The following is a 16837-nucleotide window of genomic DNA, read 5'->3' as shown; positions in this document are numbered from 1 at the left end:
CCCGTGCGGAAGCCTAGGGAAAGTACCATGGGCTGAAGTGTGAAAAGCAGGCCTGCGCAGAACGCAACGTTCAGCGCACATCTTGTTTCACGAAGAGAGATTCCTTTACCAATGTGTGTGTGGAAGCCTAAGGCCAAGTGCCATATATACTTACCCCCACGAAACACCGCTGTAGGAAACCCGTCGTTCAACTCACAGCTTCCCTGAGGAAGGTTTTCTAAAGTGCGTGTGGAGGCCCAAGGAAAGTGTGACAGGCTTCCCTCTGAGAAGGAGGTCTGCGTCGAACGCCTCTTTCAACTCACGGCTTGTTTCCGGCTGACGGAAGGCTTCTCCAGGGTGTGTACGGTAGCCTAGGGAAAAAGCGCATACACTTCACTCTCCGGGGGAAAAAAAAGCAAGCACCCAAAAGCATCCTCGAGAAACCGTCTCTCAACGAACACCTTCTTTCCTGACGAGACAGAAACATGTTCAACTCTGTGTGTGTTTGTGTGTGTGTGTGTTCCCGCGCGCGGGCGTGCGTGACTGAATAAGAAAAGTGCCATGTACTCCCCTGGGAAAAGCAAGTCTGCGTATACGGCAACTCGCCACTAACATCTTCAGGTATCCTGGAGGGAGAAGCTTTTCCAAAATTGGGTGTGGAAGCATCATGAAAGTGCCGTACGCTTTACTACCGTTCCCTGGACCTAACTCCGAGAAACGTCCTCCCTGACGATAGAAAAGAGCTGAGCCATCTCAAGGCTGCGTGTGATCGCACAGGGACCGTTCCCTGGACCTAACTCCGAGAAACGAGTCGGGGTACAAGGCAGCTTTCAACTGACGTCTTCTTTCGTGAGCCCAAGAGCGTTTGCATATGTAGGCGTGGAGACGTCAGGAGAGCTCCGCAGACCGCCCTCTAAGAGGCAACCTCGCTTTTGCGAAGCCGTCTTGCAACTCACATCCTTTGCCTTGGAGACGGGAGCCATTTATATAGTCTTGGTGGAAGCACAAGGAACGTGCCGTGCCCTGTACTCATCTCTGAGAGGGAAGGCCGAGCGCAATGGGTCTTTCAGCCTAGCATATGGACGGGCTCATGAAGTCAGTAGAGATTGCAAGTGTATGCGTGCAGGCATAAGGAGAATGCCCTTTCATTAACTCCGAGAAAGCATGACGGAGAGAGACCGTCCTTCAAGCAAACCCCTCTCCTGAGGATATATCGTAGGAGTGGCAAAAGGGGTTGTGGAAGTAAAACGCAAGGGTTCTATAAGAAACTCGGAAAACAAGGTGGTGTAGAAGGCAACTTTCCCCCGCGTCTTGGTTCAGGTTTAGGGAAGGGATACCCACTGCCCGTGCGGAAGCCTAGGGAAAGTACCATGGGCTGAAGTGTGAAAAGCAGGCCTGCGCAGAACGCAACGTTCAGCGCACATCTTGTTTCACGAAGAGAGATGCCTTTTCCAATGTGTGTGTGGAAGCCTAAGGCCAAGTGCCATATATACTTACCCCCACGAAACCCCGCTGTAGGAAACCGGTCGTTCAACTCACAGCTTCCCTGAGGAAGTTTTTCTAAAGTGCGTGTGGAGGCCCAAGGAAAGTGTGACAGGCTTCCCTCTGAGAAGGAGGTCTGCGTGGAACGCCTCCTTCATCTCACGGCTTGTTTCCGGCTGACGGAAGGCTTCTCAAGGGTGTGTACGGTAGCCTAGGGAAAAAGCGCATACACTTCACTCTCCGGGGGGAAAAAAAGCAAGAACCCAAAAGAATCGGCGAGAAACCGTCTCTCAACGAACACCTTCTTTCCTGACGAGACAGAAACATGTTCAACTCTGTGTGTTTGTGTGTGTGTGTGTGCCCGCGCGCGCGCGTGCATGACTGAAAAAGGAAAGTGCCATGTACTCCCCTGGGAAAAGCAAGTCTGCGTATACGGCCACTCGCCACTAACATCTTCAGGTATCCTGGAGAGAGAAGCATTTCCAAAAGTGGGTGTGGAAGCATCATAAAAGTGCCGTACGCTTTACTACCGTTCCCTGGACCTATCTCCGAGAAACGTCCTCCCTGACGATAGAAAAGAGCTGAGCCATCTCAAGGCTGCATGAGATCGCACAGGGACCGTTCCCTGGACCTAACTCCGAGAAACGCTTCGGGGTACAAGGCAGCTTTCAACTGACGTCTTCTTTCGTGAGCCCAGAAGCGTTTGCATATGTAGGCGTGGAGGCGTCAGGAGAAGGCCGCAGACCGCCCTCTAAGAGGCAACCTCGCTTTTGCGAAGCCGTCTTTCACCTCACATCCTTTGCCTTGGAGACGGGAGCCTTTTACATAAATTTGGTGGAAGCACAAGGAAGGTGTCGTGTCCTGTACTCATCTCTGAGAAAGAAGGCCGAGCGCAATGGGTCTTTCAGCCTAGCATATGGACGGGCTCATGAAGTCAGTAGAGATTGCAAGTGTACGCGTGCAGGCATAAGGAGAGTGCCCTATCCTTAACTTCGAGAAAGCATGACGGAGAGAGACCGTCTTTCAAGCGAACCCCTCTCCTGAGGATATATCGTAGGAGTGGCAAAAGGGGTTGTGAAAGCAAAACGCAAGGGTTCTATAAGAAACTCGGAAAACAAGGTGGTGTAGAAGGCAGCTTTCCCCCGCGTCTTGGTTCAGGTTTAGGGAAGGGATACCCACTGCCCGTGCGGAAGCCTAGGGAAAGTACCATGGGCTGAAGTGTGAAAAGCAGGCCTGCGCAGAACGCAACGTTCAGCGCACATCTTGTTTCACGAAGAGAGATGCCTTTACCACAGTGTGTGTGTAAGCCTAAGGCCAAGTGCCATATATACTTACCCCCACGAAACACCGCTCTTGGAAACCCGTCGTTCAACTCACAGCTTCACTGAGGAAGTTTTTCTAAAGTGCGTGTGGAGGCCCAAGGAAAGTGTGACAGGCTTCCCTCTGAGAAGGAGGTCTGCGTGGAACGCCTCCTTCAACTCACGGCTTGTTTCCGGCTGACGGAAGGCTTCTCAAGGGTGTGTACGGTAGCCTAGGGAAAAAGCGTATACACTTCACTCTCCGGGGGGAAAAAAAGCTAGAACCCAAAAGCATCGGCGAGAAACCGTCTCTCAACGAACACCTTCTTTCCTGACGAGACAGAAACCTGTCCAACTCTGTGTGTGTGTGTGTGTGTGTGTGTGTGTGTGTGTGTGTGTGTGTGTGCCAGGGCTCGCGCGTGCGTGAGTGAATAAGGAAAGTGCCATGTACTCACCTGGGAAAAGCAAGTCTGCGTATACGGCAGCTCGCCACTAACATCTTCAGGTATCCTGGAGAGAGAAGCTTTTCCAAAAGTGGGTGTGGAAGCATCATGAAAGTGCCGTACGCTTTGCTACCGTTCCCTGGACCTAACTCCGAGAAACGTCCTCCCTGACGATAGAAAAGAGCTGAGCCATCTCAAGGCTGCGTGTGATCGCACAGGGACCGTTCCCTGGACCTAACTCCGAGAAACGCTTCGGGGTACAAGGCAGCATTCAACTGACATCTTCTTTCGTGAGCCCAAGAGCGTTTGCGTATGTAGGCGTGGAGGCGTCAGGAGAGCGCCGCAGACCGCCCTCTAAGAGGCAACCTCGCTTTTGCGAAGCCGTCTTTCAGCTCACATCCTTTGCCTTGGAGACGGGAGCCTTTTACATAAATTTGGTGGAAGCACAAGGAAGGTGTCGTGTCCTGTACTCATCTCTGAGAAAGAAGGCCGAGCGCAATGGGTCTTTCAGCCTAGCATATGGACGGGCTCATGAAGTCAGTAGAGATTGCAAGTGTACGCGTGCAGGCATAAGGAGAGTGCCCTATCCTTAACTTCGAGAAAGCATGACGGAGAGAGACCGTCTTTCAAGCGAACCCCTCTCCTGAGGATATATCGTAGGAGTGGCAAAAGGGGTTGTGAAAGCAAAACGCAAGGGTTCTATAAGAAACTCGGAAAACAAGGTGGTGTAGAAGGCAGCTTTCCCCCGCGTCTTGGTTCAGGTTTAGGGAAGGGATACCCACTGCCCGTGCGGAAGCCTAGGGAAAGTACCATGGGCTGAAGTGTGAAAAGCAGGCCTGCGCAGAACGCAACGTTCAGCGCACATCTTGTTTCACGAAGAGAGATTCCTTTACCAATGTGTGTGTGGAAGCCTAAGGCCAAGTGCCATATATACTTACCCCCACGAAACACCGCTCTAGGAAACCCGTCGTTCAACTCACAGCTTCCCTAGGAAGTTTTTCTAAAGTGCGTGTGGAGGCCCAAGGAAAGTGTGACAGTCTTCCCTCTGAGAAGGAGGTCTGCGTCGAACGCCTCTTTCAACTCACGGCTTGTTTCCGGCTGACGGAAGGCTTCTCCAGGGTGTGTACGGTAGCCTAGGGAAAAAGCGCATACACTTCACTCTCCGGGGGAAAAAAAAGGAAGCACCCAAAAGCATCGTCGAGAAACCGTCTCTCAACGAACACCTTCTTTCCTGTCGAGACAGAAACATGTTCAACTCTGTGTGTGTTTGTGTGTGTGTGTGTTCCCGCGCGCGGGCGTGCGTGACTGAATAAGAAAAGTGCCATGTACTCCCCTGGGAAAAGCAAGCCTGCGTATACGGCAACTCGCCACTAACTTCTTCAGGTATCCTGGAGGGAGAAGCTTTTCCAAAATTGGGTGTGGAAGCATCATGAAAGTGCCGTACGCTTTACTACCGTTCCCTGGACCTAACTCCGAGAAACGTCCTCCCTGACGATAGAAAAGAGCTGAGCCATCTCAAGGCTGCGTGTGATCGCACAGGGACCGTTCCCTGGACCTAACTCCGAGAAACGAGTCGGGGTACAAGGCAGCTTTCAACTGACGTCTTCTTTCGTGAGCCCAAGAGCGTTTGCATATGTAGGCGTGGAGACGTCAGGAGAGCTCCGCAGACCGCCCTCTAAGAGGCAACCTCGCTTTTGCGAAGCCGTCTTGCAACTCACATCCTTTGCCTTGGAGACGGGAGCCATTTATATAGTCTTGGTGGAAGCACAAGGAACGTGCCGTGCCCTGTACTCATCTCTGAGAAAGAAGGCCGAGCGCAATGGGTCTTTCAGCCTAGCATATGGACGGGCTCATGAAGTCAGTAGAGATTGCAAGTGTATGCGTGCAGGCATAAGGAGAATGCCCTTTCATTAACTCCGAGAAAGCATGACGGAGAGAGACCGTCCTTCAAGCAAACCCCTCTCCTGAGGATATATCGTAGGAGTGGCAAAAGGGGTTGTGGAAGTAAAACGCAAGGGTTCTATAAGAAACTCGGAAAACAAGGTGGTGTAGAAGGCAACTTTCCCCCGCGTCTTGGTTCAGGTTTAGGGAAGGGATACCCACTGCCCGTGCGGAAGCCTAGGGAAAGTACCATGGGCTGAAGTGTGAAAAGCAGGCCTGCGCAGAACGCAACGTTCAGCGCACATCTTGTTTCACGAAGAGAGATGCCTTTTCCAATGTGTGTGTGGAAGCCTAAGGCCAAGTGCCATATATACTTACCCCCACGAAACCCCGCTGTAGGAAACCGGTCGTTCAACTCACATCTTCCCTGAGGAAGTTTTTCTAAAGTGCGTGTGGAGGCCCAAGGAAAGTGTGACAGGCTTCCCTCTGAGAAGGAGGTCTGCGTGGAACGCCTCCTTCATCTCACGGCTTGTTTCCGGCTGACGGAAGGCTTCTCAAGGGTGTGTACGGTAGCCTAGGGAAAAAGCGCATACACTTCACTCTCCGGGGGGAAAAAAAGCAAGAACCCAAAAGAATCGGCGAGAAACCGTCTCTCAACGAACACCTTCTTTCCTGACGAGACAGAAACATGTTCAACTCTGTGTGTTTGTGTGTGTGTGTGTGCCCGTGCGCGCGCGTGCATGACTGAAAAAGGAAAGTGCCATGTACTCCCCTGGGAAAAGCAAGTCTGCGTATACGGCCACTCGCCACTAACATCTTCAGGTATCCTGGAGAGAGAAGCATTTCCAAAAGTGGGTGTGGAAGCATCATAAAAGTGCCGTACGCTTTACTACCGTTCCCTGGACCTATCTCCGAGAAACGTCCTCCCTGACGATAGAAAAGAGCTGAGCCATCTCAAGGCTGCATGAGATCGCACAGGGACCGTTCCCTGGACCTAACTCCGAGAAACGCTTCGGGGTACAAGGCAGCTTTCAACTGACGTCTTCTTTCGTGAGCCCAGAAGCGTTTGCATATGTAGGCGTGGAGGCGTCAGGAGAAGGCCGCAGACCGCCCTCTAAGAGGCAACCTCGCTTTTGCGAAGCCGTCTTTCACCTCACATCCTTTGCCTTGGAGACGGGAGCCTTTTACATAAATTTGGTGGAAGCACAAGGAAGGTGTCGTGTCCTGTACTCATCTCTGAGAAAGAAGGCCGAGCGCAATGGGTCTTTCAGCCTAGCATATGGACGGGCTCATGAAGTCAGTAGAGATTGCAAGTGTACGCGTGCAGGCATAAGGAGAGTGCCCTATCCTTAACTTCGAGAAAGCATGACGGAGAGAGACCGTCTTTCAAGCGAACCCCTCTCCTGAGGATATATCGAAGCAGTGGCAAAAGGGGTTGTGGAAGCACAGCGCAAAGTTTCTATACGAAACTCGGAAAACAAGGTGGTGTAGAAGGCAGCTTTCCCCCGCGTCTTGGTTCAGGTTTAGGGAAGGGATACCCACTGCCCGTGCGGAAGCCTAGGGAAAGTACCATGGGCTGAAGTGTGAAAAGCAGGCCTGCGCAGAACGCAACGTTCAGCGCACATCTTGTTTCACGAAGAGAGATGCCTTTACCAATGTGTGTGTGGAAGCCTAAGGCCAAGTGCCATATATACTTACCCCCACGAAACACCGCTCTAGGAAACCCGTCGTTCAACTCACAGCTTCACTGAGGAAGTTTTTCTAAAGTGCGTGTGGAGGCCCAAGGAAAGTGTGACAGGCTTCCCTCTGAGAAGGAGGTCTGCGTGGAACGCCTCCTTCAACTCACGGCTTGTTTCCGGCTGACGGAAGGCTTCTCAAGGGTGTGTACGGTAGCCTAGGGAAAAAGCGTATACACTTCACTCTCCGGGGGGAAAAAAAGCTAGAACCCAAAAGCATCGGCGAGAAACCGTCTCTCAACGAACACCTTCTTTCCTGACGAGACAGAAACCTGTCCAACTCTGTGTGTGTGTGTGTGTGTGTGTGTGTGTGTGTGTGTGTGTGTGTGTGCCAGGGCTCGCGCGTGCGTGAGTGAATAAGGAAAGTGCCATGTACTCACCTGGGAAAAGCAAGTCTGCGTATACGGCAGCTCGCCACTAACATCTTCAGGTATCCTGGAGAGAGAAGCTTTTCCAAAAGTGGGTGTGGAAGCATCATGAAAGTGCCGTACGCTTTGCTACCGTTCCCTGGACCTAACTCCGAGAAACGTCCTCCCTGACGATAGAAAAGAGCTGAGCCATCTCAAGGCTGCGTGTGATCGCACAGGGACCGTTCCCTGGACCTAACTCCGAGAAACGCTTCGGGGTACAAGGCAGCATTCAACTGACATCTTCTTTCGTGAGCCCAAGAGCGTTTGCGTATGTAGGCGTGGAGGCGTCAGGAGAGCGCCGCAGACCGCCCTCTAAGAGGCAACCTCGCTTTTGCGAAGCCGTCTTTCACCTCACATCCTTTGCCTTGGAGACGGGAGCCTTTTACATAAATTTGGTGGAAGCACAAGGAAGGTGTCGTGTCCTGTACTCATCTCTGAGAAAGAAGGCCGAGCGCAATGGGTCTTTCAGCCTAGCATATGGACGGGCTCATGAAGTCAGTAGAGATTGCAAGTGTACGCGTGCAGGCGTAAGGAGAGTGCCCTATCCTTAACTTCGAGAAAGCATGACGGAGAGAGACCGTCTTTCAAGCGAACCCCTCTCCTGAGGATATATCGTAGGAGTGGCAAAAGGGGTTGTGAAAGCAAAACGCAAGGGTTCTATAAGAAACTCGGAAAACAAGGTGGTGTAGAAGGCAGCTTTCCCCCGCGTCTTGGTTCAGGTTTAGGGAAGGGATACCCACTGCCCGTGCGGAAGCCTAGGGAAAGTACCATGGGCTGAAGTGTGAAAAGCAGGCCTGCGCAGAACGCAACGTTCAGCGCACATCTTGTTTCACGAAGAGAGATTCCTTTACCAATGTGTGTGTGGAAGCCTAAGGCCAAGTGCCATATATACTTACCCCCACGAAACACCGCTCTAGGAAACCCGTCGTTCAACTCACAGCTTCCCTAGGAAGTTTTCCTAAAGTGCGTGTGGAGGCCCAAGGAAAGTGTGACAGTCTTCCCTCTGAGAAGGAGGTCTGCGTCGAACGCCTCTTTCAACTCACGGCTTGTTTCCGGCTGACGGAAGGCTTCTCCAGTGTGTGTACGGTAGCCTAGGGAAAAAGCGCATACACTTCACTCTCCGGGGGAAAAAAAAGGAAGCACCCAAAAGCATCGTCGAGAAACCGTCTCTCAACGAACACCTTCTTTCCTGTCGAGACAGAAACATGTTCAACTCTGTGTGTGTTTGTGTGTGTGTGTGTTCCCGCGCGCGGGCGTGCGTGACTGAATAAGAAAAGTGCCATGTACTCCCCTGGGAAAAGCAAGCCTGCGTATACGGCAACTCGCCACTAACTTCTTCAGGTATCCTGGAGGGAGAAGCTTTTCCAAAATTGGGTGTGGAAGCATCATAAAAGTGCCGTACGCTTTACTACCGTTCCCTGGACCTAACTCCGAGAAACGTCCTCCCTGACGATAGAAAAGAGCTGAGCCATCTCAAGGCTGCGTGTGATCGCACAGGGACCGTTCCCTGGACCTAACTCCGAGAAACGAGTCGGGGTACAAGGCAGCTTTCAACTGACGTCTTCTTTCGTGAGCCCAAGAGCGTTTGCATATGTAGGCGTGGAGACGTCAGGAGAGCTCCGCAGACCGCCCTCTAAGAGGCAACCTCGCTTTTGCGAAGCCGTCTTGCAACTCACATCCTTTGCCTTGGAGACGGGAGCCATTTATATAGTCTTGGTGGAAGCACAAGGAACGTGCCGTGCCCTGTACTCATCTCTGAGAAAGAAGGCCGAGCGCAATGGGTCTTTCAGCCTAGCATATGGACGGGCTCATGAAGTCAGTAGAGATTGCAAGTGTATGCGTGCAGGCATAAGGAGAATGCCCTTTCATTAACTCCGAGAAAGCATGACGGAGAGAGACCGTCCTTCAAGCGAACCCCTCTCCTGAGGATATATCGTAGGAGTGGCAAAAGGGGTTGTGGAAGTAAAACGCAAGGGTTCTATAAGAAACTCGGAAAACAAGGTCGTGTAGAAGGCAACTTTCCCCCGCGTCTTGGTTCAGGTTTAGGGAAGGGATACCCACTGCCCGTGCGGAAGCCTAGGGAAAGTACCATGGGCTGAAGTGTGAAAAGCAGGCCTGCGCAGAACGCAACGTTCAGCGCACATCTTGTTTCACGAAGAGAGATGCCTTTTCCAATGTGTGTGTGGAAGCCTAAGGCCAAGTGCCATATATACTTACCCCCACGAAACCCCGCTGTAGGAAACCGGTCGTTCAACTCACAGCTTCCCTGAGGAAGTTTTTCTAAAGTGCGTGTGGAGGCCCAAGGAAAGTGTGACAGGCTTCCCTCTGAGAATGAGGTCTGCGTGGAACGCCTCCTTCATCTCACGGCTTGTTTCCGGCTGACGGAAGGCTTCTCAAGGGTGTGTACGGTAGCCTAGGGAAAAAGCGCATACACTTCACTCTCCGGGGGGAAAAAAAGCAAGAACCCAAAAGAATCGGCGAGAAACCGTCTCTCAACGAACACCTTCTTTCCTGACGAGACAGAAACATGTTCAACTCTGTGTGTTTGTGTGTGTGTGTGTGCCCGCGCGCGCGCGTGCATGACTGAAAAAGGAAAGTGCCATGTACTCCCCTGGGAAAAGCAAGTCTGCGTATACGGCCACTCGCCACTAACATCTTCAGGTATCCTGGAGAGAGAAGCATTTCCAAAAGTGGGTGTGGAAGCATCATAAAAGTGCCGTACGCTTTACTACCGTTCCCTGGACCTATCTCCGAGAAACGTCCTCCCTGACGATAGAAAAGAGCTGAGCCATCTCAAGGCTGCATGAGATCGCACAGGGACCGTTCCCTGGACCTAACTCCGAGAAACGCTTCGGGGTACAAGGCAGCTTTCAACTGACGTCTTCTTTCGTGAGCCCAGAAGCGTTTGCATATGTAGGCGTGGAGGCGTCAGGAGAAGGCCGCAGACCGCCCTCTAAGAGGCAACCTCGCTTTTGCGAAGCCGTCTTTCACCTCACATCCTTTGCCTTGGAGACGGGAGCCTTTTACATAAATTTGGTGGAAGCACAAGGAAGGTGTCGTGTCCTGTACTCATCTCTGAGAAAGAAGGCCGAGCGCAATGGGTCTTTCAGCCTAGCATATGGACGGGCTCATGAAGTCAGTAGAGATTGCAAGTGTACGCGTGCAGGCATAAGGAGAGTGCCCTATCCTTAACTTCGAGAAAGCATGACGGAGAGAGACCGTCTTTCAAGCGAACCCCTCTCCTGAGGATATATCGAAGCAGTGGCAAAAGGGGTTGTGGAAGCACAGCGCAAAGTTTCTATACGAAACTCGGAAAACAAGGTGGTGTAGAAGGCAGCTTTCCCCCGCGTCTTGGTTCAGGTTTAGGGAAGGGATACCCACTGCCCGTGCGGAAGCCTAGGGAAAGTACCATGGGCTGAAGTGTGAAAAGCAGGCCTGCGCAGAACGCAACGTTCAGCGCACATCTTGTTTCACGAAGAGAGATGCCTTTACCAATGTGTGTGTGGAAGCCTAAGGCCAAGTGCCATATATACTTACCCCCACGAAACACCGCTCTAGGAAACCCGTCGTTCAACTCACAGCTTCCCTGAGGAAGTTTTTCTAAAGTGCGTGTGGAGGCACAAGGAAAGTGTGACAGTCTTCCCTCTGAGAAGGAGGTCTGCGTGGAACGCCTCCTTCAACTCACGGCTTGTTTCCGGCTGACGGAAGGCTTCTCAAGGGTGTGTACGGAAGCCTAGGGAAAAAGCGCATACACTTCACTCTCCGGGGGGAAAAAAAGCTAGAACCCAAAAGCATCGTCGAGAAACCGTCTCTCAACGAACACCTTCTTTCCTGACGAGACAGAAACATGTTCAACTCTGTGTGTGTGTGTGTGTGTGTGTGTGTGTGTGTGTGCGCCCCTGCGCGCGCGTGCCTGAGTTAATAAGAAAGTGCTATGTACTCACCTGGGAAAAGCAAGTCTGCGTATACGGCAGCTCGCCACTAACATCTTCAGGTATCCTGCAGAGAGAAGCTTTTCTAAAAGTGGGTGTGGAAGCATCATGAAAGTGCCGTACGCTTTACTACCGTTCCCTGGACCTAACTCCGAGAAACGCTTCGGGGTACAAGGCAGCTTTCAACTGACGTCTTCTTTCGTGAGCCTAGAAGCGTTTGCATATGTAGGCGTGGAGGCGTCAGGAGACGGCCGCAGACCGCCCTCTAAGAGGCAACCTCGCTTTTGCGAAGCCATCTTTCACCTCACATCCTTTGTCTTGGAGACGGGAGCCTTTTACATAATCTTGGTGGAAGCACAAGGAAGGTGTCGTGCCCTGTACTCATCTCTGAGAAAGAAGGCCGAGCGCAATGGGTCTTTCACCCTAGCATATGGACGGGGTCATGAAGTCAGTAGAGATTGCAAGTGTACGCGTGCAGGCATAAGGAGAGTGCCCTATCCTTAACTTCGAGAAAGCATGACGGAGAGAGACCGTCTTTCAAGCGAACCCCACTCCTGAGGATATATCGTAAGAGTGGCAAAAGGGGTTGCGGAAGCAAAACGCAAGGGTTCTATACGAAACTCGGAAAACAAGGTGGTGTAGAAGGCAGCTTTCCCCCGCGTCTTGGTTCAGGTTTAGGGAAGGGATACCCACTGCCCGTGCGGAAGCCTAGGGAAAGTACCATGGGCTGAAGTGTGAAAAGCAGGCCTGCGCAGAACGCAACGTTCAGCGCACATCTTGTTTCACGAAGAGAGATGCCTTTTCCAATGTGTGTGTGGAAGCCTAAGGCCAAGTGCCATATATACTTACCCCCACGAAACACCGCTGTAGGAAACCCGTCGTTCAACTCACAGCTTCCCTGAGGAAGGTTTTCTAAAGTGCGTGTGGAGGCCCAAGGAAAGTGTGACAGGCTTCCCTCTGAGAAGGAGGTCTGCGTCGAACGCCTCTTTCAACTCACGGCTTGTTTCCGGCTGACGGAAGGCTTCTCCAGGGTGTGTACGGTAGCCTAGGGAAAAAGCGCATACACTTCACTCTCCGAGGGGAAAAAAAGCAAAACCGAAAAGCATCAGCGAGGCACCGTCTCTCAAAGAACACCTTCTTTCCTGACGAGACAGAAACATGTTCAACTCTGTGTGTGTTTGTGTGTGTGTGTGTGTGCCCGCGCGCGTGCATGCGTGACTGAATAAGGAAAGTGCCATGTACTCCCCCTGGAGAAGCAAGTCTGCGTATACGGCAGCTCGCCACTAACATCTTCAGGTATCCTGGAGAGAGAAGCTTTTCCAAAAGTGGGTGTGGAAGCATCATGAAAGTGCCGTACGCTTTGCTACCGTTCCCTGGACCTAACTCCGAGAAACGTCCTCCCTGACGATAGAAAAGAGCTGAGCCATCTCAAGGCTGCGTGTGATCGCACAGGGACCGTTCCCTGGACCTAACTCCGAGAAACGCTTCGGGGTACAAGGCAGCATTCAACTGACATCTTCTTTCGTGAGCCCAAGAGCGTTTGCGTATGTAGGCGTGGAGGCGTCAGGAGAGCGCCGCAGACCGCCCTCTAAGAGGCAACCTCGCTTTTGCGAAGCCGTCTTTCACCTCACATCCTTTGCCTTGGAGACGGGAGCCTTTTACATAAATTTGGTGGAAGCACAAGGAAGGTGTCGTGTCCTGTACTCATCTCTGAGAAAGAAGGCCGAGCGCAATGGGTCTTTCAGCCTAGCATATGGACGGGCTCATGAAGTCAGTAGAGATTGCAAGTGTACGCGTGCAGGCATAAGGAGAGTGCCCTATCCTTAACTTCGAGAAAGCATGACGGAGAGAGACCGTCTTTCAAGCGAACCCCTCTCCTGAGGATATATCGTAGGAGTGGCAAAAGGGGTTGTGAAAGCAAAACGCAAGGGTTCTATAAGAAACTCGGAAAACAAGGTGGTGTAGAAGGCAGCTTTCCCCCGCGTCTTGGTTCAGGTTTAGGGAAGGGATACCCACTGCCCGTGCGGAAGCCTAGGGAAAGTACCATGGGCTGAAGTGTGAAAAGCAGGCCTGCGCAGAACGCAACGTTCAGCGCACATCTTGTTTCACGAAGAGAGATTCCTTTACCAATGTGTGTGTGGAAGCCTAAGGCCAAGTGCCATATATACTTACCCCCACGAAACACCGCTCTAGGAAACCCGTCGTTCAACTCACAGCTTCCCTGAGGAAGTTTTTCTAAAGTGCGTGTGGAGGCCCAAGGAAAGTGTGACAGGCTTCCCTCTGAGAAGGAGGTCTGCGTGGAACGCCTCCTTCATCTCACGGCTTGTTTCCGGCTGACGGAAGGCTTCTCAAGGGTGTGTACGGTAGCCTAGGGAAAAAGCGCATACACTTCACTCTCCGGGGGGAAAAAAAGCAAGAACCCAAAAGAATCGGCGAGAAACCGTCTCTCAACGAACACCTTCTTTCCTGACGAGACAGAAACATGTTCAACTCTGTGTGTTTGTGTGTGTGTGTGTGCCCGCGCGCGCGCGTGCATGACTGAATAAGGAAAGTGCCATGTACTCCCCTGGGAAAAGCAAGTCTGCGTATACGGCAACTCGCCACTAACATCTTCAGGTATCCTGGAGAGAGAAGCATTTCCAAAAGTGGGTGTGGAAGCATCATAAAAGTGCCGTACGCTTTACTACCGTTCCCTGGACCTATCTCCGAGAAACGTCCTCCCTGACGATAGAAAAGAGCTGAGCCATCTCTAGGCTGCATGAGATCGCACAGGGACCGTTCCCTGGACCTAACTCCGAGAAACGCTTCGGGGTACAAGGCAGCTTTCAACTGACGTCTTCTTTCGTGAGCCCAGAAGCGTTTGCATATGTAGGCGTGGAGGCGTCAGGAGAAGGCCGCAGACCGCCCTCTAAGAGGCAACCTCGCTTTTGCGAAGCCGTCTTTCACCTCACATCCTTTGCCTTGGAGACGGGAGCCTTTTACATAAATTTGGTGGAAGCACAAGGAAGGTGTCGTGTCCTGTACTCATCTCTGAGAAAGAAGGCCGAGCGCAATGGGTCTTTCAGCCTAGCATATGGACGGGCTCATGAAGTCAGTAGAGATTGCAAGTGTACGCGTGCAGGCATAAGGAGAGTGCCCTATCCTTAACTTCGAGAAAGCATGACGGAGAGAGACCGTCTTTCAAGCGAACCCCTCTCCTGAGGATATATCGAAGCAGTGGCAAAAGGGGTTGTGGAAGCACAGCGCAAAGTTTCTATACGAAACTCGGAAAACAAGGTGGTGTAGAAGGCAGCTTTCCCCCGCGTCTTGGTTCAGGTTTAGGGAAGGGATACCCACTGCCCGTGCGGAAGCCTAGGGAAAGTACCATGGGCTGAAGTGTGAAAAGCAGGCCTGCGCAGAACGCAACGTTCAGCGCACATCTTGTTTCACGAAGAGAGATGCCTTTACCAATGTGTGTGTGGAAGCCTAAGGCCAAGTGCCATATATACTTACCCCCACGAAACACCGCTCTAGGAAACCCGTCGTTCAACTCACAGCTTCACTGAGGAAGTTTTTCTAAAGTGCGTGTGGAGGCCCAAGGAAAGTGTGACAGGCTTCCCTCTGAGAAGGAGGTCTGCGTGGAACGCCTCCTTCAACTCACGGCTTGTTTCCGGCTGACGGAAGGCTTCTCAAGGGTGTGTACGGTAGCCTAGGGAAAAAGCGTATACACTTCACTCTCCGGGGGGAAAAAAAGCTAGAACCCAAAAGCATCGGCGAGAAACCGTCTCTCAACGAACACCTTCTTTCCTGACGAGACAGAAACCTGTCCAACTCTGTGTGTGTGTGTGTGTGTGTGTGTGTGTGTGTGTGTGTGTGTGTGTGTGCCAGGGCTCGCGCGTGCGTGAGTGAATAAGGAAAGTGCCATGTACTCACCTGGGAAAAGCAAGTCTGCGTATACGGCAGCTCGCCACTAACATCTTCAGGTATCCTGGAGAGAGAAGCTTTTCCAAAAGTGGGTGTGGAAGCATCATGAAAGTGCCGTACGCTTTGCTACCGTTCCCTGGACCTAACTCCGAGAAACGTCCTCCCTGACGATAGAAAAGAGCTGAGCCATCTCAAGGCTGCGTGTGATCGCACAGGGACCGTTCCCTGGACCTAACTCCGAGAAACGCTTCGGGGTACAAGGCAGCATTCAACTGACATCTTCTTTCGTGAGCCCAAGAGCGTTTGCGTATGTAGGCGTGGAGGCGTCAGGAGAGCGCCGCAGACCGCCCTCTAAGAGGCAACCTCGCTTTTGCGAAGCCGTCTTTCACCTCACATCCTTTGCCTTGGAGACGGGAGCCTTTTACATAAATTTGGTGGAAGCACAAGGAAGGTGTCGTGTCCTGTACTCATCTCTGAGAAAGAAGGCCGAGCGCAATGGGTCTTTCAGCCTAGCATATGGACGGGCTCATGAAGTCAGTAGAGATTGCAAGTGTACGCGTGCAGGCATAAGGAGAGTGCCCTATCCTTAACTTCGAGAAAGCATGACGGAGAGAGACCGTCTTTCAAGCGAACCCCTCTCCTGAGGATATATCGTAGGAGTGGCAAAAGGGGTTGTGAAAGCAAAACGCAAGGGTTCTATAAGAAACTCGGAAAACAAGGTGGTGTAGAAGGCAGCTTTCCCCCGCGTCTTGGTTCAGGTTTAGGGAAGGGATACCCACTGCCCGTGCGGAAGCCTAGGGAAAGTACCATGGGCTGAAGTGTGAAAAGCAGGCCTGCGCAGAACGCAACGTTCAGCGCACATCTTGTTTCACGAAGAGAGATTCCTTTACCAATGTGTGTGTGGAAGCCTAAGGCCAAGTGCCATATATACTTACCCCCACGAAACACCGCTCTAGGAAACCCGTCGTTCAACTCACAGCTTCCCTAGGAAGTTTTCCTAAAGTGCGTGTGGAGGCCCAAGGAAAGTGTGACAGTCTTCCCTCTGAGAAGGAGGTCTGCGTGGAACGCCTCTTTCAACTCACGGCTTGTTTCCGGCTGACGGAAGGCTTCTCCAGTGTGTGTACGGTAGCCTAGGGAAAAAGCGCATACACTTCACTCTCCGGGGGAAAAAAAAGGAAGCACCCAAAAGCATCGTCGAGAAACCGTCTCTCAACGAACACCTTCTTTCCTGTCGAGACAGAAACATGTTCAACTCTGTGTGTGTTTGTGTGTGTGTGTGTTCCCGCGCGCGGGCGTGCGTGACTGAATAAGAAAAGTGCCATGTACTCCCCTGGGAAAAGCAAGCCTGCGTATACGGCAACTCGCCACTAACTTCTTCAGGTATCCTGGAGGGAGAAGCTTTTCCAAAATTGGGTGTGGAAGCATCATGAAAGTGCCGTACGCTTTACTACCGTTCCCTGGACCTAACTCCGAGAAACGTCCTCCCTGACGATAGAAAAGAGCTGAGCCATCTCAAGGCTGCGTGTGATCGCACAGGGACCGTTCCCTGGACCTAACTCCGAGAAACGAGTCGGGGTACAAGGCAGCTTTCAACTGACGTCTTCTTTCGTGAGCCCAAGAGCGTTTGCATATGTAGGCGTGGAGACGTCAGGAGAGCTCCGCAGACCGCCCTCTAAGAGGCAACCTCGCTTTTGCGAAGCCGTCTTGCAACTCACATCCTTTGCCTTGGAGACGGGAGCCATTTATATAGTCTTGGTGGAAGCACAAGGAACG

Source organism: Eumetopias jubatus, unplaced genomic scaffold (assembly GCF_037043125.1).
Source record: "Eumetopias jubatus isolate StellerSeaLion01/CBP00866 unplaced genomic scaffold, mEumJub1_p1.0 scaffold_51, whole genome shotgun sequence".
Taxonomy (NCBI): domain Eukaryota; kingdom Metazoa; phylum Chordata; class Mammalia; order Carnivora; family Otariidae; genus Eumetopias; species Eumetopias jubatus.
This window is presented reverse-complemented; position numbering follows the sequence as displayed.